This window comes from Schistocerca americana, chromosome 1, assembly GCF_021461395.2.
Source record: "Schistocerca americana isolate TAMUIC-IGC-003095 chromosome 1, iqSchAmer2.1, whole genome shotgun sequence".
Taxonomy (NCBI): Eukaryota; Metazoa; Arthropoda; class Insecta; order Orthoptera; family Acrididae; genus Schistocerca; species Schistocerca americana.
In genome coordinates this window covers 1,262,006,858-1,262,033,571 of record NC_060119.1, presented here as the reverse complement: position 1 = coordinate 1,262,033,571, position 26,714 = coordinate 1,262,006,858, and the positions used below count along the sequence as shown (strand labels likewise).

Below are 26,714 nucleotides of genomic sequence, written 5' to 3'. Positions count from 1 at the left end.
GCACAGAACCCACAGAAATGCCAACTCTGGAGGCGATCTGTTCAACAGTCATTCGGCGATCCCCCAAAACAACTCTCTCCACTTTCTCGATCGTGTCGTCAGACTGGCTTGTGCGAGCCCGAAGCTGTTTCGGTTTGTTGTCACACGATGTTCTGCCTTCATTAAACTGTCGCACCCACGAACGCACTTTCGACACATCACCACATGTCTCCTTCAACTGTCGATGAATTTAAATTGGTTTCACACCACGCAAATTCAGAAAGCGAATGATTGCACGCTGTTCAAGTAAGGAAAACGTCGCCATTTTAAGTATTTTAAGCAGTTCTCATTCTCGCCGCTGGCGGTAAAATTCCATCTGCCGTATGGTGCTGCCATCTCTGGGACATATTGACAATGAATGGGGCCTCATTTAAAAACAATGCGTATGTTTCTCTCTCTTTCCAGTCCGGAGAAAAAAAATCGGAGGCCTTAGAACTTGAATGCACCTCGTGAGGGCACTTACCGACTACGTTGAACCTGCACTAACAGTATTGTTGTTAAACCACTATGTATGGTAACAGCCTGCGAATTTGCTGCCATAAATCACCACGAATGGTAACACACCCTGTGAATTTGCTGCCATTTTAATGTGGATGACGCTTTGCTCTGGATAAAAATTCAAAAAAAGGCTTTTTATACCGAAGCTAGTAGATTTAAGACAGTGGTGCAAACTATGAAGAAGAAAACTGTAACGGAGTTTATTCGATCTAAGGCAGGCGATATCAGGGAAATTAGATTAGTAACTAAGCAGTAGTCGACAAGTTTTGGTATTTGTGCTGCAAAGTTATTTTGCAAAAATAAACAGGACACAAAACGCAGACTGGCAATAATAAGTATTTTTTAAAATTTTATTCTATGTATATTGTTTCTTGAAAGCCTACAACAGTAATAACTATGTGTTTTTGTTACAACGTACCGTTTGCTGCACTACTCAGGACTTTCTTTACTTTCCGTGTGGCACGTTTCGAAAAATCGTCCCCATTATCAACTGTATTTATCGGATACTCTCACGCTGTTAAACGTGATGTTTACGGTGTGTGAGCTGCTGTATTTTACTGATGACTTCGAATTCCTTTTTGTCCTGTGTTGTAACTGACACATATACATTGTTTACGTGGCTCTCAGTCCTCAGTACCCGTCAAAACATAAACTGTTATTAAGTGTAAAGACTGAAGCGAAGAGTGAATTTTTATTAAGTCGAACCTATGTCCCCTGATTGCTGGACAGCTGCATTTGCCACTAACTAAGCTATCTCGACACAGCGGTTCAGACAACTGCACAGATTCCCCTGGCACACCTTCCTCCTAGATCCAAATTCTCACTGCCACCCCATCCTACTTCAAATACCCTCTTAAACCTGAAGAGAATTGTCGGGGCTCTCCAAGTTCTGCACCTGGGTTCCAGGCTGGATCCCCCATTTACGGTCGATGCTGAGGTGCTATTGCAGAACGTGGAGAGCCTCGGCGAATCTGTTCATGTGTAAGGTGGAGTTTAAAGTAGGCTGGGGCGACAGTGAGAATTTGGATCGTGGAGGAGGATACACCAGGGGAATCCGTGCAGTTCAATGAACCGTTGTCAAGGCGGGTTAGTGGCAAATGCAGCTGCCTAGTAAACAGAAGACCCAGGCTCGATTCCGGACCTTGGTACAAATTTTCACACACTGTTTCAGTCAATATACATAGAATCGTATCTGAAGTTGTGTCATTTCATTTTTGTGAAGTGTTACACTACTGGACATTAAAATTGCTACACCACGAAGACGACATGCTACAAACGCGAAATTTAACCGACAGGAAGAAGATGCTGTGATATGCAAATGATAAGATTTTCAGAGCATTTACACAAGGTCGGCGCCGGTGGCGACACCTACAACGTGCTGACATGAGGAAAGTTTCCAACCGATTTCTCATACACAAATAGCAGTTGACCGGCGCAGCCTGGTGAAACGTTGATGTGATGCCTCGTGCAAGGAGGAGAAATGCGTACCATCACGTTACCGACTTTGTTAAAGGTCAGATTGTATCCTATCGCGATTGCGGTTTATCGTATCGCGACATTGCTGCTCGCATTGGTCGAGATCCAGTGACTGTTAGCAGAATATGGAATCGGTGGGTTCAGGAGTGTAATATGGAACGCCGGGCTGGATCCCAACGGCCTCGTATCACTAGCAGTCGAGATGACAGCCATCTTATCCGCATGGTTGTAACGGATCGTGCAGCCACGTCTCGTTCCCTGAGTCAAGAGATGGGGACGTTTTCAGGACAACAACCATCTGCAGGAACAGTTCGAAGACGTTTCTCAGCAGCATGGACTATCAGCTCGGAGACCGTGGCTGTGGTTACCCTTGACGCTGCATCACAGACAGGAGCGCCTGCGATGGTGTACTGAACGACGAACCTGGGTGCACGAATGGCAAAACGTCATTTTTTCTGATGAATCCAGGTTCTGTGTACAGCATCATGATGGTCGCATACGTGTTCGGCGACATCGCGGACAACGCTCATTGGAAGCGTGTATTCGTCATCGCCATGCTGGCGTATCACTCGGCGCGATGGTACGGGGTGCCATTGGTTACACGTCTCGCTCACCTGTTGTTCGCATTGACGGCACTTTGAACAGTGGACGTTAAATTTCAGATGTGTCACGACCCGTGGCTCTACCCTTCAATCGATCCCTGCGAAACCCTATATTTCAGCAGGATAATGCACGACCGCATGTTGCAGGTCCTGTACGGGCCTTTCTGGATACAGAAAATGTTCGACTGCTGCCGTGGCCAGCACATTCTCCATTATCTCACCAATTGAAAACGTCTGGTCAATGGTGGCCGAGCAACTGGCTCGTCACAATACACCAGTCACTACTTTTGATGAACTGTGGTATCGTGTTGAAGCTGCATGGGAAGCTGTACCTGTACACGCCGTCCGAGCTCTGTTTGACTCAATGCCCAGACGTATCAAGGCCGTTATTACGGCCAGAGGTGGTTATTCTTGGTACTGATTTCTCAGGATCTATGCAGCCAAAGGGCGTGAAAATGTGATCACATGTCCGTTCTAGTTTAATATATTAGTCCAGTGAATATCCGTTTATAATCTGCATTTCTTCTTGGTGTAGCAGTTTTAAAGGCCAGTAGTGTACGTCCCATTTGTAATTACAACTCTCTCGCACAGTCGAAAGGTAGGATCACCATGAACGGTGTAACATGCACCCATTTCATGAGACGTAGCCCCAGACACGTGTGCATCGTCTCATTACCACACCACATAAGTGCTCAGCTACATCTTCCGGATGATTTACCAGCGGCTAAGACATCTGGTCGCGAAAGCCTTAGTTGTTTCATAATTTTTTTTTAGTCATCAGTCTTCTGACCGGTTTTATGCGCCCTGCCACGAACTGCTCATCCAAAGTAGCCTGCGTCCTCAGTTATTTACTCGGTGTATACCCCCTGGTATAATGGAACTAATTTCCAAACACATATTCTCAGGAATTTCATTCTCAAATGAAAGACTGTGTTTGATACTAGTAGACTTCTCTTGCAGAACAATGACCTTTTTTCCAGTGTTAGTTTGCTTTTTATATCCTTCTTGCTCTATCCGTCATTGGTTATTTTTGTGCCTAGATAGTAAAATTCCTTCATCTGCTTCGTGACCACCAGCCCAGATGTTTGGTTTCTCACTGTTCTCATTCCTACTACTTCTCGTTAGTTGCGTCTTTCTTCGATTTACTCTGAATCCATGTTTTGTACTTATTAGACTGTTGATTCCATTCAGCAGATCCTGTAATTATTCTTAATTTTCACTGAGGATAGCTATATCATCATCGAATCTTGTCATTAATAAGATTTCATGATTATATTCTCGGCGGTGATCGGCGACAGCTGATTTGCTTGGTTGTTTTAGTCGGCTGTGTCCCTTACGTTCCTTGCCTCTCTCCTTGACTGTTCTGATAGGCTGCCTAACGTAACACATGCCATATTCGCATGGAATGCCATACACAGCCTGCTTTCAGAGACCTAGAACGTCTTTAACATTACAAAGAATACTTTTTATCTTAGTTGAAGGGAGCGAAATACGGTGGATGCCTTGATTCAGTTGGAAATTTCCTCGGATGAAGTACGTGTACAATCTCATGTTAATCTTAACGATCATGTCGAGGAGACTACGGTCAAGTTCAGAAGAGATAACACGTGATTCAGGGTGTGACTTGTGATTTCACTTAAAGACGGAACAATCCGTTAAAAGTTTCCTCGAAAAACGTACAAGTATGGTCTCATGCCGTTCTTAATATTATGCGAAGTAAAGTGTTATCTAAGAAGCCGCGCGGGATTAGCCGAGCGCGTTAACGCGCTGCAGTCATGGACTGTGCGGCTGGTCCCGGCGGAGGTTCGAGTCCTCCTTCGGGCATGGGTGTGAGTGTTTGTCCTTAGGATAATTTAGGTTAATTAGTGTGTAAGCTTAGGGGACTGATGACCTTAGCAGTTAAGTCCCATAAGATTTCACACACATTTGAACACTTTTTGTTATCTAAGACTTCTTTCGCTGCTCGAAAAATAACGGTAGATATCGGGAAATTTTAGTAGTAGACTTTTAATAGTGGAATGTTTCTAGGAATCGTTTTCATTATTTTGTGTTTCCGTGAATAAAAGAAAATAAAGTGCCAGCCCATTATTTCGCAGTTCTGGTAGAAGCCGACCTCGGAGAAGATCAGTTTTAATTCCGTAGAAATGTTGGAATACGCGAGGCAATACTGACCCTACGACTTATCTTACAAGATATATTAAGGAAAGGGTTTGTAGACTTAGAAAAAGGTTTTGACAGTGTTGACATTTCAATTTGTACACAAACCAGATGGCAGTTATAAGATTCGAGAGGCATGAATGGGAAGCAGTCCCGATGTCATTCAAACTGTATATAGAGCAAGCAGTAAAGGAAACAAAAGAAAAATTCGGAGTAGGAATTAAAATCCATGGAAAAGAAATAAAATCTTTGAGGTTTGCCGATGACATTGTCATTCTGTCAGAGACAGCAAAGCACCTGGAAGAGCAGTTGAATGGAATGGACAGTGTCTTGAAAGGAGGATATATGACGAACATCAACAAAAGCAAAGCGAGGATAATGGAATGTAGTCGAATTAAAACGGCTGATGCTGAGGGAATTAGATTAGGAAACGAGACACTTAAAGTAGTAAATGAATTTTACTAGTTGGGGAGCAAAATAACTCATGATGGTCGAAGTAGAGAGGATATAAAGTGTAGATTGGCACTGGCAAGGAAAGCGTTTCTGAAGAAGAAAAATTTGTTAATTTCGCTTATAGATTTAAGTGTCAGGAAGTCGTTTCTGAAAGTAATTGTATGGATTGTAGCCATGTATGGAAGTGAAATATGGACGATAAATACTGTAGACAAGAACAAAATAGAAGGTTTCGAAACGTGGTGCTACAGAAGAATGCTGAAGATAAGATGGGTAGATCATATAACTAATGAGGAGGTATTGAATATAATTGGGGATAAGAGAAAAATGTTCAAATGTGTGTCAAAACTTATGGGACTTAACTGCTAAGGTCATCAGTCCCTAAGCCTACACACTACTTAACCTAAATTATCCTAAGGACAAACACACACACCCGTGCCCGAGGGGGGACTCGAACCTCCTCCGGGATCAGCCGCACAGTCCATGACTGCAGCGCCCAAGACGTCTCGGCTAATCCCGCGCGGCGAGAAGAGATATTTGTAGCACAACTTGACTACAAGAAGGGATAGGTTGGTAAGACATGTTCTCAGGCATCAGGGTGTCACCAATTTGTATTGGAGGGCAACGTGGAGGATGAAAATCGTAGATGGAGACCAAGAGACGAATACACTAAAACAGATTCAGAAGGATGTAGGTTGCAGTAGGTACTGGGAGATGAAGAAGCTTGCACAGGATAGAGTAGCATGGAGAGCTGCATCAGACCAGTCTCTGGACTGAAGACCACAACAATAACAACATGTTTAGTGGCGTTGAGGTTTTCCCATTTGCCCTTCATGCCCTGTTTATTGTATGCCAGTTAGAATCTGCCTGCGGGGAAGAAGAAACCATTCGAAATGACGATTAGGAGTCATCTTTACAGGACACGAGATAAGCAAATTGCCTCCAGTTGTGCTACGAGAAGTGAGCGCGGGTGTTACATTCCGATATCCACCGAGTATGTTGTATATCTTTTTGGTGGAAGCTACTACTTTCAACTTGCAACATTTATCTTTTGGGAAAACAGCCAATAGGCACTTGCTACCCCCTGCGTTAGGAAATAATTTGAACAAGTGCAGCCCTCATAAACGCGAGGGTCGGAACTTAAATAGTGGCAACTGTTTATTCACAATCGATACAAAAGAGTTACATGTTTGCACCTGTTACTGCCCTTCAACTTAGTCACCAGCGTTGTGTAGAGCCCGTTACCAGCGATGTGGAAGGTATAGTATACCGTTAGCAGAGCCTGTTTTGTTGATGCTGCGAATGGAGCGGTCTAAAGTTATGGTGATTCTCGTGTACGACTGTGATGGTGTTATCCTAACGCATTACGTTCCTCCACGGCAGACCGTCAATGCTCAGTATTACTGTTCGTTTTTGGAGCATCGCCTGCGTCCAGCTTTGCGAAAGAAGCGACGACACTTACTGCGCAACCCACCCATCATTCTGCACGACAATGCGCGGGCGCATACAGCGAAAGCCGTGGCTGCTCTGTTCGGTCGATGGGACCGGGGAGTACTGTACCATCCACCATACCCCCCGGACTTAAGTCCTTGTGACTTTGATTTGATTCCGAGTATGAAGAACTGTTCCAGAGATGCGACAGGCAGCAGACCGCTCCATTCGCACCATCAACAGAACAGGCTCTGCTAACGGTATACTACGCCTTCCACATCGCTGGCAACGGGTTCTACACAACGCTGGTGACTACTCTGAAGGACAGTAAAAGGTGCAAACATGTAACTCTTTGTATCGGTTCTGAATAAATAGTTGCCACTACTTAAGTTCCAACCCTCGTATTACACTTGGCACTCATTTGCGTTGATGTTCATAAATATTACACTTGGCGTATGGTCATACATATTACACGTCCAGGAATAAGGTTAAAAGTCAGAACTTAGAGCATGTACTGAATTAAATCTTTTTGTACAATTATTCCAACTCTCGTTAAAACATTCTAATAAAAGAAGTAGAAAAAAAAATAATATTTACCTCAAATATTGGTATTTTTTGTAAGACAGAACTATTCTGTTAAATATAGCTGTAACCATTTTTTAAATTTGAGTTTTTCTTTTATTAAATTAAACTGAACCAACTAGTAAGAAGTGGTTAGTACTATTTTGTGAGCTACTGTCACTCATTCCAAATTGATTTTTACTGTTTACTTGCGTGATGTGTGGGTCGCTAGATATTATGACGCCTCAGTTTAAATTACTGACGATGGTTAGTTATCAAAGTATGTGTTTTTATATTCTACCTCATAGGTAACTTGGCGATTTAAATAAACTGCCAGTAATTTACATACGTTAAGACCAAGTTTTGAACAGTGATATATATATCATGTCACAAAGTGAGTACACACTATCATCTTGAGATACTTTGTGAAGTTATTAAGAATTTTGAAGTTAATACGAAGAAATGTGAGAAATGTCTTCTTTGACACTGGTCCAAACGTGGTCCAAACGTGTCCACTATAGACACGTTTGTTGCAGCGTTTAAGCTGCGCATGGTTGGAGTTGGTGAGCGAAGGTCGGCATTCGCTGGCGTTAGAAGTGCGTGGACGGTGTTATGTATAGTATTCGTGGTTAGCGATAGGTAACGATTTTCTCAGACTCATGATGGAGACAAGTTTGGAAAAGCGTAACTATGGGGCAAGAATGGGAAGAAATGCATTTATCCTTGTTAAATATTCAGTGTGAAAGCCCAGACAACAATCGTGGCTCATAGTAGGCTGTTTCGTGTGATCAGTACAGCGTAATCTATCTTGTAATGGTAAGTAATCACTCTTTTTTACGTTTTCTCAACATTATCAAACAGAGTTTTGAACCTGGTTCCTATTAAGCTGTTCCAAAGAAAAAAAAGAAATCCGAGCGATAAAAGACAGATTATTGGTAACCACAAGTAACTATCAGTAGCAAAATGTCAAAGCAGTAATCAAATTCAATCATTTAACTTAATGGTTACCTTATAAGGCATATGTGACGATGGAATACAGGATAGTGGAACAGTTAGGGGAAAAGGAGATAAGCAACGTCTTATGTCGACTACCACCGAATGCTTCTGGGGGATCTATGTTTTACATATTTCGTTTGTTCCGTATTCTAATAAAGGAAGGTTAGGGCTTTAACGTCCCGTCGACGACAGAGTTGTTAGAGATGGAGCACAAGTTTGTATTGGGGAAGGATGGAAAGAAAATTTGTAGTCGACTGTCATAGGAATTCCACGTCACTCGGTTCTCGCACTTCAGTAGTTACCTATAATACGGTAAACAAATGATATAGTCTCGTATGTAGCAGCTATTCCCACTTTCATGCGTTGCGTAAGTCAGTCTTTTAAGTTTATGCTGTCACACCACTTCACGATTACTGCAGTACTTGGGAAATTGCTTCACCAATATTGTGTATACACACAAAAGCACAAAGCGGGAGCTTATGCGGAAGTAAACTTTTAGCACATCGAAGAAAGACGTCCTGAAACGCTGGAGGCGATGTTTACAAACGACGTCAAAACTTTTCTCGTTGCGTAAAAACCTCCTTGCCAACGGAAGTTTGCATCATAATCTCTCTCCGAGCGTCTCTCAAGATGCGGAGTACCACTAGGGATCGTCCAAAGCTTTGTTATCACTCTTGGAAGCTGTGGAACGTCTCCACGTGGCTGCGCGCTAAATTTTTCAGTGGCAAGCGCGGCAGTATAAATATCCGAGACATTAGAGCCATCCGACGCGTGTATAGTCAGATTCGTCTTCTCTGGCCATTGGGGGTCAAAGCGGGACTCAACACTGAAGACAATTCTACTCCTCTCAATGAGATTCCAGTCTGAAAACGTGTCTCCAGACTCCCCAGACAGCGGTGGGGTACCAAGCTCATTGTCGCCCGCCATTCGGCCGACGACCAGGTTTGGTGCTCTGGGGTGTGATCTCATTTCGTAGCAAGACCCCTTTGATAGCCATCCGCGGCACCCTTACAGTACAGCGCTACGTCGACGATATTCTACCCCCGTTTTGCTGCCCTTCATTGCAAGCCATCCCGGGCTTACATTTCAGCAAGATAATGCCCGCCCGCACGCGGCGAGAATTTCTACTGATTGTCTTCTTGCCAAACTGTGCCGTGGCTGGCAACGTTGTCGGATCTCTCCCCAACTGAGAACAGGGTGCTCCGGGCAACTTGAGGATTTGGACTATCCAATGAACAACTGGTTGCATAAGGGCGAGAGGTAGACGAATGGTTTATTGAGTCGCCAAATCTGTGGAGCTCTTTCTCTTGGGTAAATCATCCAATATTTCTTAAATTGTAATTATTTGTTTGCCTGTACATGTTCATCTACCGATTTCCGTCCCATTCGGGTAATTCCTTCGTATTGCGTCGTGTTTCTTTTATTTCTTTGTTTATTTCTTTGGCCGGCCGAAGTGGCCGTGCGGTTAAAGGCGCTGCAGTCTGGAACCGCAAGACCGCTACGGTCGCAGGTTCGAATCCTGCCTCGGGCATGGATGTTTGTGATGTCCTTAGGTTAGTTAGGTTTAACTAGTTCTAAGTTCTAGGGGACTAATGACCTCAGCAGTTGAGTCCCATAGTGCTCAGAGCCATTTGAACCATTTTTTTATTTCTTTGAGTGTATTAGTGGCTTATATAGGTATAATAGGCAAGCAGTTGCCTACTAATTTTGATGTCATTTATTGTACAATTAATCAGTTTTTGAGGCACTGTAAGCTTATCATCAGATGTGTTACCATGAATACCACGCAGCAGTGGAAATTAAGTACCCTAAATATAACTACGTTCAATTTCTGTTATTTCTGCCAACACTACAACCCTAGCACCCAGCTGCACTTGGTCCAGAATAAAATGTTCCTGTAACGCCTCCTGCTGATTATGAGCCTGCAATGGCTGGAAATGGTGAAGTGGTACAATAAATTGTATCAAATTCAAAAATCAACTCGTTGCGTATTATATATACATATACCGCCAATTTAAATCACTTTCGCAGTTCATCGTCCACAATGGGTATAGTGAGACAAAATATATACAAATCGCAAATGTTCTCAGAATATCCAAACGATGCATTATATAAGTGCAAAGTCCTGTCAGGATGTTCGTAGTCCACGCTCTCATCTAAAGAAAAGATATGGTTGTTCGGCGACAGTTAGCCTCTGCGCAAGCATTTGAACAGAATATCCACGTCGTGTAATAAATGTAGCGCTCGTAAAATGTGGAAAAGTAGAGTTCCTGCAGTGAGTTAGGAGAGTTGTTGTTCTACAGATGAAACCATCACACAAACATACATCATACGGAACATGTAAGCTACGGATAGCGAGCCTGAAAACGATCATGTTAACATGTTACGCCAGTACGACCACTGTTTCGAAGAATCAACCGTTTGTTATTATAAACACGGGTACAGGATTACGCCGAATAAGCAAAAGCGGGGGCGATTCATTTTCGCTGCCTCGTACAGCTTTTTTTTTCATTCTGTTGTTGCCATGTTAAAATCAGCTTCTTTTCCCAAAACACAGCGGAGATTATTCAATTTCATTTCGCTAACATGGTGATGGAACTGCAATTTTGACAGTCTCTTGAAGCAGTCTACAATGAATGAAACGACTGAGCACAAATAAGGACAACAGCTTATGAAAAGCTCATGCTCATTTTAAAAATGAAGGTATGATTGCTTCACTTATACTATTACAAACCCATACGAATATTCTCATTTCACCAGATATGGATGGCTCTTTGAATCATTACAACGTTTCATTGAAAAAAGTCAGTAATCACTCGTGCATACCAGCAGATAGAAAGTTTTGAATGTTAGCTATACAGAAAAATACTCTCAGTTGTGCATGTTATCATTTGCAAAAAATTCGTTACGATATCTCGAACTGCGTGAGGGATGTGAAGGATCTTACAAATATTTCACTTGCACTATGTCGTTTGCGCATATTAACGGAAGTGAGTGCATTACATAAAAAGTATATTCTGTAGACTCATGACAGATATACATCTCGTTCCAAGTTTAAAGAAAGCTTCAACTTGTTAGCTCAATTTCGAAAGGAGCGATATGTGGTCTAGCATGCACCAGTCGCAAATTCACAGTGACCCCTATTTTTCATTGTGAAATATTGGAACTTTGCATGGTGCTTTACTTAATATAAAAATATCATAATAACTTTCACCGTTAACGAAATGATCGGCATTTCATCATGAAGCTGATGAATGGGACTACTAGATGCGTCAAATGATGCAATAAAATGAAAACCAAACACTCACCAGAGCGGGACCATGAAATGGCTGTATTCAGAAATACTCACTACACGCATTAAGACATTTATCCCACTGGGAGAATTCCAGTTTTGACTTTGTGGCATGTTTGAAGTTTCTCCAAAGTGCCTTCATAGCGCTGTGCACTGATTGCGTTTCCAGATCCGATGAAATATACTAGAGCGCCCCTACACTCGAAGAAGAAGGTCATCGCTACCTTACCAGGACTTAGGTGAGGGAGATGTGGGATGTTTCCGGTGCTGACTTCGGCGTTTGTCCTCCTGCTTTCGGAATATTTTCGGACGGAATGATCGTGTTGCCTCCGAACAGCCCGGATCCTTCAACCGTCTGATTTTCACGTCTTTGGAAACATAAAGAAGGACATGCGTTGACGTCTTTGCAGTCGGACGAGAAAGTGCATTAGTGGTACGGTTGTGGAGCCATCAGCGGCCGACTGCGTTCTGCGAAACAGGGATTGATCTCCTCGTCTCCCAGTAGGATAAATCTCTTCCAACGCGTGTGGTGATTAGTTCTGAGTAGAAACATTCTATGGTCCCGTTGCGACAGCTATTTGGTTTTCATTTATCTGCCCCTCATAACAGGGTCTTTAAAATCATATGAGGATTGCAGTGCAGCCGGCCAGCGCACGCCTCCGTCCGTGCGGTGTGTAGTTTAAACGGGCAGAGAATGTGTCGATCACAGCGGGCGAAGCACACGGCTTAGTTAGCTACATACACTGGTGGCGAGTGCAATTCCTGCGTCTTGTAGACGGCATGAAAAACGCAAATTTCGCGAAAAGTATACTACACTACTGGCCATTAAAATTGCTACACCACGAAGAGGACGTGCTACAGACGCGAAATTTAGCCGACAGGAAGAAGATGCTGTGATATGCAAATGATTAGCTTTTCAGAACATTCACACTAGGTTGGAGCCGGTGGTGACACCTACAACGTGCTGACATGAGGAAAGTTTCCAACCGATTTCTCATACGCAAACAGCAGTTCACCGGCGTTGCCTGCTGAAACGTTGTTGTGATGCCTCGTGTAAGGGGCGGAAATGCGTACCATCACGTTTCCGACTTTGATAAAGGTCGGATTTTAGCCTATCGCTATTGCGGTTTATCGTATCGCGACATTACTGCTCGCTTTGGTCGAGATCCAATGACTGAGCAGAATATGAAATCGGTGGGTTCAGGAGGGTAATACGGAACGCCGTGCTGGATCCCAACGGCCTCGTATCACTAGCAGTCGAGATGACAGCCATCTTATCCGCATGGCTGTAACGGATCGTGTAGCCACGTCACGATCCATGAGTCAACATACGGGGACGTTTGCAAGACAACAACCATCTGCACGAACAGTTCGACGACGTTTGCAGCAGCATGGACTATCAGCTCGGAGACCGTGGCTGCTGTTACCCTTGACGCTGCATCACAGACTGGAGCGCCTGCGATGGTGTACTCAACGACGAACCTGGGTGCATGAATGGCAAAACGTCATTTTTTCGGATAAATCCAGGTTCTGTTTACAGCATCAAGATGGTTGCATCCGTGTTTGGCGACATCGCGGTGAACGCACATTGGAAGCGTGTATTCGTCATCGCCAAACTGGCGTATCACTCGGCGTGATGGTATGGGGTGCCATTGGTTACACGCCTCGGTCACCTCTTTTTCGCATTGATGGCACTTTGAACGTTACATTTCAGATGTGTTACGACCCCGTCGGAGGTTCGAGTCCTCCCTCGGGCATCGGTGTGTGTGTCGTCGTTAGCGTAAGTTAAAGTTGGATCAAGTAGTGTGTAAGCTTAGGGATCGATGACCTCAGCAGGATGGTCGCAAAAGACCTTACCACAAATTTCTAAAAAGAAACACTGCCAGACTTCATCTGTCACCGTCATTACCGCCCAGCACATGGCTTTAGGGTATGCACTACCGTTCGGTGCACTGCACGATCAACTCTATTCCGAATAGCCGACAATTAACAAAGTAGCCCTTACTAATCTAATGGAGGTCACTGATATTTTCAACAAGATGACGCAATTCAGCATGCTGCTCCGCTGTAAAGACACTACCTCGATGCAGAGAGTGTTCAACTGTGGCCCTGACCAACACGAGCTCCAGATTTCTCACTCATCGAAATCGTCTTGTTAGGATCGCCAAAATTAGGCACACCGGAAGTCACCAACCATTACGACTGACGGCTGGTCCCAGCGGAGGTTCGAGTCCTCCCTCGGGCATGGGTGTGTGCGTTTGTCCTTAGGATAATTTAGGCTAAGTAGTGTGTAAGCTTAGGGACTGATGACCTTAGCAGTTAAGTCTCGTAAGATTTCACACACATCTGAACAGTTTGAACATTACGACTGATAAACTCGAGGCCTAGAGCTGAAGCACCATGGAATGCAGTACCCGTATCCGAGCTCCGAGCTTAGTTCGGCTCTGTGCACAATCTGGTTACAGCCGCTGTTGCTGTCACAGGTGACAGATCTACGAACTAATTTTCGCAGCCTCTATACTCCTAAATCAACTACAAATTTAATCACACAATAAGTAAAATGTCGTTATTTGCTATTCTTTGTGGTATTGCAACTTTAATGGACTTAAGTGCAGTTTTAGTTTAGTTTATATGCTTTCTATATCCATCAGCTAGCCCATTTCATAAAGTAACAGATCGCTCTTGATACACTAGGTTAAACTAGGAAACATTCACTACACCTAAATTTCTGTGTAACAGCAAGTGCTCATCAGCTCCTTTATGTTAGCTTTTCCACGCCACATATGTACGAAGGTTGTAAGTGATTAAGGAATACGTATTTAGAGTTTAATTCAGCGCCCAGCGAAGCACGCTATCTAAGACTTTTTCGGCCGGCCTGTGTGACCAAGCGGTTCGTCCGCAGCTCGTGGTCGTGCGGTAGCGTTCTCGCTTCCCACGCCCGGGTTCCCGGGTTCGATTCCCGGCGGGGTCAGGGATTTTCACCTGCCTCGAGATGACTGGGTGTTTGTGCCGTCCTCATCATTTCATCATCATATATGTCTGTGGCAAGATTGGACTGAGAAAAGGTTGGGAATTTGTACGGGCGCTGATAACCGAGCAGTTGAGCGCCCCACAATCCAAACATCATCATCATCATCATCATCATCATCATCATCATCATCATCGTATATCATCGGATGTGCCTTCTCGTACAGACATAGACTTGCCTTCAGCTCCGCGGAACACGCAGGCGCTGCGAGGCGGTAGCTAGTTCAGGCGGCTACGCAACTCGGCGGCCTTTCGTCCAGTAGTAAATGGGACGTGTTAACTCGCAGCTCAGCTGGTGTTTTGGTGGGAGGTGGCAACGGCATACCTGGACGCAACCAGAGCGTGTCTCTCTGCAGTCTGACCCACTTGGTTCCTTTCCATCGGATCTGTGCCGTCAATCGTAGAGCAGTGCAGTGCTTACACCCAAAATGTGTAGTGCTTACACTACATTTACATCTATACTCTGCAAACCACCTTAAGTTGCTTGGTAGAGGATACGTCTCATTGGACCAGTTACTAGTGTTTCTCCCTGTTCCATTCACGTATGGAGTGCGAGAAGGATGTTTCAATGCCTCTGTGCGTGCAGCAATTATTCTAAACTTATTCTCACGATACCTATGTTAGCGATACGTAAGGAGTTGTAATATACCCCTAGAGTAATCATTTAAAGCCGGTTCTTCAAACTTTCTTAATAGACTGTTCTACAGAATTCTTGAACATATTCTGTGCCAGAATACATTAAATTTCCTTGAGACAGAAAAGCTTCCTCCCACCTATCATTATTGTGCCGTTGTGCTGCTTCATACATTCACGTCGATTAAATAGCGAGGCGTAACGTTGCAAAAATTGATATGACATGTAACGATCAGATGAGGAGGATAGTAGCGAAGACGAATGGTCTACTTCTGAGAATTATTATGAAGCGTAGGTCTTCTATATAAGAAACCGCGTATAGCTCTCAATTCGATCCGTTCTTGAGTACTGTTCGAGTTTTTGGGGTTCCCACCAGGTCGAATTAAAGGAAAACATCAGAGCAATTCAGGGATGTCGAAGCAGTTCTGAGATACGCTCCTAGATATGTTACCGGTAGGCTCGATCAACACGAAAGTGTTGCATAGATGCTTCGTGAACTCAAGTCGTAATATGTGGAGGGGAAATGACGTTCTTGCCGCGAAAGATTGTTGAGAATATTTAGAGAACGGGCATCTGAAGCTGGCTCCAGAACGATTCTGCTGCCACCAACATACGTTTCGCGGAAGTAACGTGAAGAGAATAGAATTTCCGTCTCGCACAGAGGCAGATAGTAGTTTGTGCTTCACTCCATTTGCGAGTTGAACAGGAAAGGAAAGGACTGGTAGTGGTACAAGGTAAGCCCCCCACCACGCACCATACGGTACGTTGCGGAGTATCTGATGTATAAGTAGATGCAAATAGTGTCTCGCATTATTTAACGTGACTGTTACTTATCATGCAGATTAGCTTGTCTAATGTCCTGTTTTGTTAGCACATACCAAAGATGTTTGGCAATAACAGTTGTGCAATTATGTAATTATACGACAGTTTTAATCAGAATATTAAAATTGGATATTATGCAATTGTCAATTGCGATGTGCTTGACATCCAAAGATACTGAGTTGTTTATTTCATGGATTATATAATTTCTAAATTACATAGTGTGTTTAACGTAATTTCTAAACAGAACGCTGGACAGGGTGTGCTAAGAAGTCTGCTCTGAAAGCAAGTCTGTAACTTCGGTTAGCAAAGACGCCACTCTGGAAGGTTTCGAGACAAGGTTTATACACGCGTCCATAGTTTTAAATAAGCGCATACGCGAGTACTGCATTTTTCTTCTTTGTTTTCCCACTTGCAGTTCCAAGTACGCCACTTATGCAAACTGGTGTCCCCTGAGGGTAAAACGGTTTGCTAAAAGTACGTTTGCTGTAAGCAAGAGATGACTAGACTGTCCGTTGTAACCCTGCAACTGAGTGCTGCAGTGGGAAGCTGACTTCCTTGATCGCGTTGTTTTCGATGATGAGGCAACTTTTAATCTAAGTGGGAAGGCAGATATTGATAATGTTCCTATCTGGTGGTCAGAAACCGTCATGAACTTGTGAAGTATCAAAGAGATTCATCAAAATTAAAAGTCTTCCGCTCTGTGTCGCTACGTCAGTTGTGCGGACCGTTTATTTAAATTTTTTTTTTTCGCTGAAGCTACGGTAACAGTACTTGCTTATCTGGATATGTTGCAAGAATTGTTCTTTACCCAGTTAGAGGTTGAACGTGAAAACTTTATCTGGCAAGGCGGACCCTTTCCCCACTGGCATTTTTTAATAGGAGAGTGGTTAAACCTCGTGACCCCTGACTGTTGGACTGGTTGCAATGGTCAACATGACAGAACTTTTTCCGCTGGCTTCCACATTCACCTAACCTCACGCCGTACGATTTCTCCTTTACGGGTAATTGTAAGATCGTGTCTACATTCCGCCATCACATACAATTAAATACCTCTTCAAAATATCTTCTGCGATCAGCAAATACCGGGTGATCAAGAAGTCAGTATAAGTTTGAAAACTGAGTAAATCACGGAATAATGTAGATAGGTACAAATTGCCACACATGCTTGGAATGACATGGGGTTTTATTAGAACCAAAAAAATACAAAAGTTCAAAAAATGTCCGACAGATGGCGTTTCATCTGATCAGAATAGCAATAATTAGCATAACAAAGTAAGACAAAGCAAAGATGATGTTCTTTACAGGAAATGCTCAATATGTCCACCATAATTCCTCAACAATAGCTGTAGTCGAGGAATAGTGTTGTGAAGAGCACTGTAAAGCATGTCCGGAGTTATGGTAAGGCATTGGCGTCGGATGTTGTCTTTCAGCATCCCTAGAGATGTCGGTCGATCACGATACACTTGCGACTTCAGGTAACCCCAACGCCAATAACCGCACGGACTGAGGTCTGGGGACCTTGGAGGCCAAGCATGACGGAAGTGGCGCGTGAGTACACGATCATCACCAAACGACGCGCGCAAGAGATCTTTCACGCGTCTAGAAATATGGGGTGGAGCGCCATCCTGCATAAACATCGTACGTTCCAGCAGGTGTTTATCAGCCAGGCTGGGGGTGATGCGATTCTGTAACATATCGGCGTACCTCTCACCCGTCACGGTAGCAGTTACAAAACCAGAATCACGCATTTCTTCGAAGAAAAAAAGGCCCGATAACGGTAGATGTGGTAAATCCAACTCATAACGTGACTTTCTCGTCGTGCAATGGAGTTTCCACTACAGTTCTAGGATTTTCGGTAGCTCAAATTCTGCAGTTGCGGGCGTTGACAGACCCACGGAGCGTGAAATGAGCTTCGTCGGTCCACAACACGTTACTCAACCAATCGTCATCTTCCGCCATCTTTTGAAACGCCCACACCGCAAATGCCATCCGCTTCACTAAATCGCCAGGTAAAAGTTCATGATGCCGATGGATTTTGTACGGATAGCGTCGGAGGGAACGCCTAAGTGCCAACCAAACAGTAGTGTATGGAATGCCGGTGCGACGTGCGACTGCACGAGCGCTGACTTCCCCGTGCGTGGACGAACCCGCTACAATCTCCATTTCTTCCTGCACTGTCTCAGCAGCATTACACCGTGTGCTCGGTCGGGCACTACGGGGTCTATCGTCTAAACAACCCCTGGCTTCGAACTTCGAAATCATTCTCGCCACAGCTGCATTTGTCAACGGACCTTTACCTTTTCGAATCCCCTTACTGTGGCGATAGGATCGTAACGCTGAACTAGCACATTCCCCATTCTGATAATACAGCTTCACTATCAGATAACGTCAACATGCTGCGTCTGCTGGTGCATCTAATACTCTCTCTCATTACAGCTCCTTTTATACACGATTGTCATGCGCAGTCACTGACGTTCTGCTGTCCAGCGCCATCTCTCGGACATTTTGTGAACTTTTTTTTGTTATAATAAAACCCCATGTCATTCCAAGCATGTGTGTCAATTTTTACCTCTCTATCTACATTATTCCGTGGTTTATTAAGTTTTCAAATTTCCACTGACTTCTTGCTCACCCTGTAGTTCCACAAACAAACTATAAATAGCTCAATTATTAACTTTGCAACAATAAACGTACGAAGTGACAACACAACACAACAGTAGCTTTGTACTGACTACTACGCTTATTTTTATTGTTATTATTATTGGCAGCGTTCAGACACAAAGTATTGGAAGACTAAGGTCTTTCAATTTCTGCCAGTGGAGCCTAGCAATCGAGCGATTTACAAACAGGGGGCCGAAGTACAGCGCACACGTTTTTAACTTGACTGATTTTAAATGGAGGTGCAGGGTGTGAGTGTTTCAAATGTCGTTAGAAAGAGGAGTTGTGCAGAGGAAGCATGTTTTGTAACGAGTGCCGACCCTCAACGTGGATACTTAACTTTCTTGTCAGAAGAGAAGTTATAGGAAACACTAGCATTCTGTAAAATATTATCCATGTTGTATCTTGTGAACTCCGCGGCCGTTAATGATAGTTGGTGAATGACGCAACGACGCACGAACCTTCTTTAAATGTTTTATTTTAGTGCCATAACTGGTTTCTGGCAACCATTCCCATCTTCAGATGACTAATAGTTTTCATTACAAACTAAACTAAGCTCCTCCCGAACAGGCCATGAAGGCCCAACGGTATCGACCGGTCGCCGCGCCATCCTCAGACAACAGGCGTCGTTGGATGCGGATATGGACGGGCTTGTGGTCAGCACACCGCTCTCCCGGCCGTATGTCAGCTTCCGAGACCGGAGCCGCTACTTCTCAATCAAGTAGGTCCTCAGTTTGCCTCACAAGGGCTGAGGGCACCCCGCTTGCCAACAACACTCGGCAGATCGGAGGGTCACCCATCCAAGTGCTAGCCCAGCCCGACAGCGCTTAACTTCGGTGATCTGACGGGAACCGGTGTTCCCACTGCGGCAAGGCCGTTGGCAGTCTTCATTACACAGATGTTTTGAACAGCAGCATGTCGTCTGGTCCAGAATACGTTCTAGTAGACGGTTGATTTTACTTGGCAATAACACTAGTAAAAAATTTAAAGTTTTTTTTTCTCCATCTGGGGTGTAAATGGGTGCATTCTCTTAATATTTCGGTGTTGAATTCACTGGTAAAATAAACTTTTCTACATCACATCATATTTCCAAGATACACAGCAGAATCAAAAACTGTACTCTGTGTTGGCACCGTTGGGTGTTGTAAGACGAGATCCCGTTCCTGGTTCTCGGAGCCTGATTGGGTCTGCGGGCCGTCTTGTACTAGTATCTGGCCGTTATATTATTAATAGTAGCAGGATTTCAACCAAGAAGGGGGGTTCAAAATTATTATTTTAAATCTGCTTAAACTATGTTTGTAGTTTGTTATATTAACATATTTCTTCTTCGTTCTCCCCAGTGTTTAACTTGCACTGTTCATTAAATTCTTAATTTTGTCTGTTGATCGCCGTTTGCCGGCTGATGTACCTTGTTATGGATTGCTTGTTCAGGCAGCTATTTGCTGAAAGTGTGTTATCATAATAATTGACCTGTTGGTGTTTTTCGGCATCTTCTTACCGCATGAAGCTTATTTCACGAGCGCCCTGTCAGGCGTAGCGCCGTATATCGATCCTTCCTTGGAGGCGGTTAAGTGGGAGATGTGTCTCAGAGCTGGATAGTGACGGATGGTGACGCGAGACTGGACGCACACGTAGTTTATGTGTCAGCCGATAGAGGACAGTATTGGATAGGGGGACTGTGATTTTAGTTTCGATTGTGCCCACTAGAGTGCACTAAAGTAATAGAATGTTTTTCACAATCTGTTCTAGTATTTTCATAAAGTGTTATTATGTCTTTTTGTGTATGTAAAATGCTATAAATATGTTTTAGCAGTATGAAGTGAGTGTGGTTTAAGGTTAATATGAAGATAATTGTTTAACGAGTTATGTAGTAGGATTTAGTGTGGGAACATTTCGAAGAAGTATGGATATGGACAAAGGGGATTTTTTGTAGAATAGATTTGTAAAGTAAGTTTATGGTAAAGGGAAAGTTAAGTCAGGCATAAATAATAATAGTAAATAACTTTATGCATAAACAAAACTTCAGCATATTAGATAGTTACGTCGGTAAAAAGTGCAGTCGTTAGGTTTACTATTTTGCGATTGGTTATTGATGAAAAGCGCGATTGACGCGGGAGAGTGTTGTTTTCCTATTGGCTGTTGAGTACACTGACCAATGGTAGAGCAATATTCTTCGCCCGCCATTCTCTGCTGGTAGAGAAGAATGGCTCTGAGCACTATGGGACTTAACATCTGAGGTCATCAGTCCCCTAGAACTACTTAAACCTAACTAAGCTAAGGACATCACACACATCCATGCCCGAGGCAGGATTCGAACCTGCGGCCGTAGCGGTCGCGCGGCTCCAGACTGAAGCGCCTAGAACCACTCGGCCACAACGGCCGGCCTGGTAGAGAAGACTTAGAGTATTCTAGAGAGGAGTGGGAGCCAAGCCATGAAACAGTTCGGACGTGTGTGGTCGTAGTTACGATGGAAACGATAAGTTGCCGGATCTAGCAGAGTTTCATACATCAGAAGTGTGGTAGAGTGACGGCAAAATTATTCCGATGGGCGTGTAGAAATTTCGGAATTTTTAGTGAATTTTGTGACGAGAAAAGACATATATTCCGCGTGACGTATTGAGCAGGTCGGTGGCTAAAACTGTGACTGCATTTGGTACCGACAGACTTAATATTTGGGGAGCATTATCAATGAAAAACAGTATTTTTGTAGCTATTACGTTTTCGGGAAATGCAACACCATAAACTTGCTAACGTGAGTGAAAGGGATTATGAGTGACTGTGTTAAGACTAGCACGGGCTTGGCAGTGATACTTGTTCACCTACGTTTCAGAATATATTAATTAAAGACAAAATTTACAATCTTTCATTTCGTGTGGAAACTTTCTCCCGAGACGTAGATTAGTGGCTTAAATTGCAGCCTGGTTCACGTCGAAGTGCAGTAGGTTTCACTCGGCTTCCCTACTGATGATATGCTGAGACAATGTTCACAGCTAGGTGCAGGTTCGTCGTAAAAGGGACGGAAAGAACCGCGCCGCCGCACCTGCTGTTGCTACTGTCTCTTCAGTCCATGCGTGCAACTGGCCCGGCTGACAGGGGTGACCGCATCGGCAACACGATACGTATTACTGGCCGGCACTTGTGATTCGCCACTGCCGTTCTATCGTCTGAGGCTGATCTGCACCACGGTGACTGTTGCTTAGGTTTATTCACTGGTTCGCGTGGGCCTGTATCTTTTCAGAGATCGCGTATTTTTCCGTTTTGGCTTGCATCCCTTCTGGTGCCGTGCCCTTTCTGTATCTAAACTCCTCCCGAACAGGCCATGAAGGCCCAACGGTATCGATCGGCCGCCGCGCCATCCTCAGCCCACAGCAGTCGTTGTATGCGGATATGGAGAGGCATGTTGTCGGTCAGCACACCGCTCTCCCGGCCGTATGTCAGTTTCCGAGACCGGAGCCGCTACTTCTCAATCAAGTAGCTCCTCAGTTTGCCTCACAAGCGCTGAGTGCACTCCGCTTGCCAACAACACTCGGCAGACCTGAGGGTCACCCATCCAAGTGCTAGCCCAGCCCGACAGCGCTTAATTTCGGTGATCTGACGTGAACCGGTGTTACCACTGCGACAAGGCCGTTGGCAGTCTTCATTACACAGATGTTTTGATCAGCAGCATGTCGTCTGATCCAGAATACGTTCCAATAGAGGGCCATTTGATTTTACTTGGCAATAAAACTAGTAAAAAAAAAAAAAATTAAAGTTTTTTTTCTCCATCTGGGGTGTAAATGGGCGGATTCTCTTAATATTTCGGTGCTGAATTCACTGGTAAAATCAACTTTTTTTCGTCACATCATATTTCCAAGACACACAGCAGAATCAAAAACTGTACTCGTGGACGCTGACAAGAAATACATATTCAGAACATTAGAAGTTACTACTGTTTAAAATGTATATGTGGGCATGATGTCAGTAGCAGCAAGTCTACATTAGTCCTCAAGATACATTCAGTTTAACTCTTCTTTTATTTTCGAAAAATGTGCTCTTTTTTGTTCACCATTTCTTTGTCACACCTGTCATCTAGCGTGGATTTGTAGATCTTCTAGCACACACACACACACACACACACACATATATATATATATATATATATATATATATATATCTGAACATAAGAGCAGCAAACACCAAAGTACGGCAAATAAAGTATAAAAGCATCGTAAAAACTAAAAAATCTTACCTGCTAGAATATTTTGAAAGATAGATTCCAATTCTATACAACAAGATCTATCCTAACTGGTATCACATCAGTTGCAAAACAGTTGTTGAGTGCTATAAGCTACTGTCCACATTTTAGGAATAGAGAGTTAATAAATGTAGAGCATACGAAACTATGGTGTTCCATTGGACTTGGTAACCGAAATAGAAATGTCTTTATGTCTTACTTAAATACCTGGATAAAAAGGAAGGAAAATGGGCCAAAATTCTTTCACTCCCATGTGTTGAAACGATTCTTAAGCACTCAAGACGCATTTCATTTCAGTTGTATCCTCTTGTATTTCATCAGTAAGAGCAGTAACTGTGACGGATAATTTTGCTAATTTGCACTGCCGGTCTTCTGAAGACAAATAAGAAAAATAAATTTTGATCTCTTCTTGAAGCCATTCAAAGTGTTACTGATAACTCTCCGCTTGTTGATATTGCACTGCAGCCTCTCTAGAAGTTCATTTAACCGAGGAAACGACGAAAAGTTAGCAAAGGGCGCATCAAGTAGACGCTTCCATTGTTGTGTCTTTTCCAAGAAGGCGCTACTTGTAGGGTCATTGGCATTCTTTATTGTTGTCTGGGGTACACGAATTCTCTCTGGGGGGGGGGGGCATCCGGCCACCCCTTAACATTAACCTTGCCAAACCCGATACTAACCATGCCCACTCTGCGAGACCGCGGGATAAAGGCACAAGCAAAAGAAGATAGTTGTGTTCCTATCTTCTGGTTTCAAATTCAGGTTATTCAGGGTTTCAAAGAGCTCCTTAAGGTATGCTATCGAAAAGGTGTAAAGCAGTCGTCAGTGAATAATACTGAAGCTCAGGTTTCCCTTGAATCAAAAGAAATAGTTTTACCTCTGATTTCAATTCGTACAGCTTACTAAGCATATTGCCCTTAGAAATCCAGGGGACTTTTGCATGAAAGATTAAAGATTGTTGTTGAGCATTGAGATCCTTATACAGAACTCAGTAAGTAAGCGAGTGTTCACAGCACTTGATTGAATTTTATGAAGTACGCTGATAGCCACTTTCAGTGCGGAGCACAGTTTCCAAGGTAAAGTTTAAGAGGCTAGGGCTTGTCTCTGGATCATACAGCGAGAGCCTGTAAAATTAGTATTCTTGACAATACTTAGGAAGGCAGAACCTGAACGTAACATGGCTTGTGCTCTTTCGGTACAGATCACAATAACTGTGTCACAAGACAAACTGTTTTCAATCAAAAATTCATTAACGACAGAAAATACATGAGAACATTTTGACGTTTCCAATATTTTAGAAACAGTAGTGCATTATTTTTTCTCGTCCACTAATCTGCTAAATACTATTAAGTGGCATTGTTGACCTATACCAGGGGTTTTATCGCACTTCAAGGCCAGAAAAATGGAGACATATTCGAAGAGCTATATCAGGAGATTCAACAAACTACAAAGCAAAAAAATGTAGACATATCACTCTATCAATCAGCTGTTCTTTTTTAATTCAGGATCATTTCCTTATTTCTACGTTGCACACTGTTGTGTGAAAGAGGTATGTCGTCCATTTTTCGCTGTCTGTCTGCTCGAAAAAGAATTCTGATTGCATTAAGTATGGAAGATTGGAGTAAAGTCTCACCAATAGTATTAGGTTTTTTTGATGTTTTGCTGTTAAGAGAGAAATTTTTTACGGTGTGTCAGTAACATGCTCATTTGCCTGCTGAAAGATCATAGTGGAGCCCAGTTTCATGCGATGTAAACAATATCTTTCTCCAACAAAAAACTCTTTTCGTTCATTCTTCAACGCCGGGTGATCGGGTGATCCGTTGTTAACTGACGTTCCAGAGGCATAGGTCGCAACGAGTCAAATCACTTATGACATTATGATAAACACAGGGTCGAAATTGGTTGTCTTTTTCAAGAAAGATGAATCCGAAATTAATATAATATAATGTAATATCTCCTTTCAGCAGACAGCCACGCTCTGCTACCAACAGAGCTCCAGCAAGACAGGTTAACAGGAATGTATGGGAGGGGAAGGCCCCAGGTTATGACATAATTCATTTTTGGCAAATGATTCACATTTATAAGCATTTTTCTTTTAAAAAAGCAACAAGTGTAAAACACGAATAAATAATCTTTTAGAAATCAGCAGTTCTTAAAATAATGACTGGAATTCTTTAAATTTAATGGAGCACAATGGCTTAGTCAATTTAACAACGACAGAAAAATGTTTAAACAAATATGATACCTTAAATGTTCCAGCCTAACGCACCGGTTTTTAATTACAAACACGAGATTTAACACAGCCCTGTAAGAGAGCTGACAAATTTAAAGCAAAATTTTTGAAGGTCAAATGTAACAACGATTAGCACAGACTTAGTTACAGATAAAACGTTTAAATAAATTTAAATATCCAAGCTAACGTAATGGTTTTAAATTGAAGACTAAAATTTAACACAACTCTTTAAGAGATGTGGCAAAATTCAAAGCAAAGTTTAAAAAGTCGAACGTGACAGCGCAAACTTAGTAAAAACGTTTAAACAAATTTAAATGTCCCGAGCTACCAGAATGTTTTTAAATTACAGACCATTATTTAGCAAAGTCCTTTGAGAGAGCTGACAAATTTAAGCAAATACAAGGGCCAGCAAAAGGCCGAGCTGACAAAGGAAAATTAAATACAGAAAGGGCACGGCACCAAAAGGTATGCAAGCCAAAAGGCAGTAAATACGCGATCTCTCAAAAGATACAGGCCCACGCGGACCAGTGAAGAAAAAACCCTAAGCAGCAGTCACCTTGCTGCAGATCAACTTCACACAATAGAACGGCAGCGGCGAATCCCAAGCGCCGGCCAGTAACGTCGTGTTGCCGGTGCGGTCACCCGTGTCAGGCCGGGCCAGTTGCAAGCATAGACTGCAGAGACAGTAGGCAACAGCAGGGCGCTCCTGAAATAAGCTTCACGCGACAAGATGATGCAAAAAAACACCAACAGGTCAGTTATTATGATACACTTCCAGCAAGTAGCTGCCTGAACAAGCAATCCAGAATAAGGTAAAAAACAGCCGGTAAACGGCGATTAACAGAAAAAATTAAAAATTTAAAGAACAGTGCAAGTTAAACACTGGGGAGAACTAAGAAAAATATGTTAATATAACAAAACTACAAACATAGTTTAAGTAGATTTTAAATAACAATTTTGAACCCACCGTCTTGGTTGAGGCAACGGTCTTGCCGCAGTGGATACACCGGTTCCCGTGAGATCACCGAAGTTAAGCACTGTCGGGCGTGGCCGGCACTTGGATGGGTGACCATCCAGCCGCCATGTGCTGTTGCCATTTTTCGGGGTGCACTCAGCCTCGTGATGCCAATTGAGGAGCTACTCGACCGACTAGTAGCGGCTCCGGTCAAAGAAAACCATCATAACGACCGGGAGAGCGGTGTGCTGACCACATGCCCCTCCTTTCCGCATCCTCAGTAGAGGATGACACGGCGGTCGGATGGTCCCGATGGGCCACTTGTGGCCTGAAGACGGAGTGCTTCGTGGTTGAAATCCTGCTACTATTAATAATATAACGGCCAGATACTAGTACAAGACTGCCCACAGACCCAATCAGGCTCCAAGAACCAGGAACGGGATCTCGCCTTACAACACCCAACGGTGCCAACACAGAAAATTTCACACCTCTTCGGCACCACACCCTGTATACTAATTGATCTGGCCACATCAGAATCTAAAACATAATTAAAAGAGTGAATTTCTCATAAATCATAAATGTTCATGACAGCACCAGTAAGAAATGCAATCGCCGTCATATTCCCACAGCCTGTTCATACGGTGACAGTA

At 43.4% G+C, this 26,714-nt stretch overlaps 1 protein-coding gene and 3 pseudogenes across 1 annotated transcript in view; 2 read left to right on the top strand and 2 right to left on the bottom strand.

The window, feature by feature from the left end:
- LOC124577539 (EF-hand calcium-binding domain-containing protein 4A-like) overlaps positions 1-26,714 on the top strand; it is a 797,374-nt gene that overhangs the window by 257,225 nt on the left and 513,435 nt on the right. The window lies entirely within an intron of this gene.
- On the bottom strand, positions 19,410-19,527 carry LOC124556939 (annotated as a pseudogene).
- Positions 22,160-22,277, bottom strand: LOC124555079 (annotated as a pseudogene).
- On the top strand, positions 26,089-26,205 carry LOC124560359 (annotated as a pseudogene).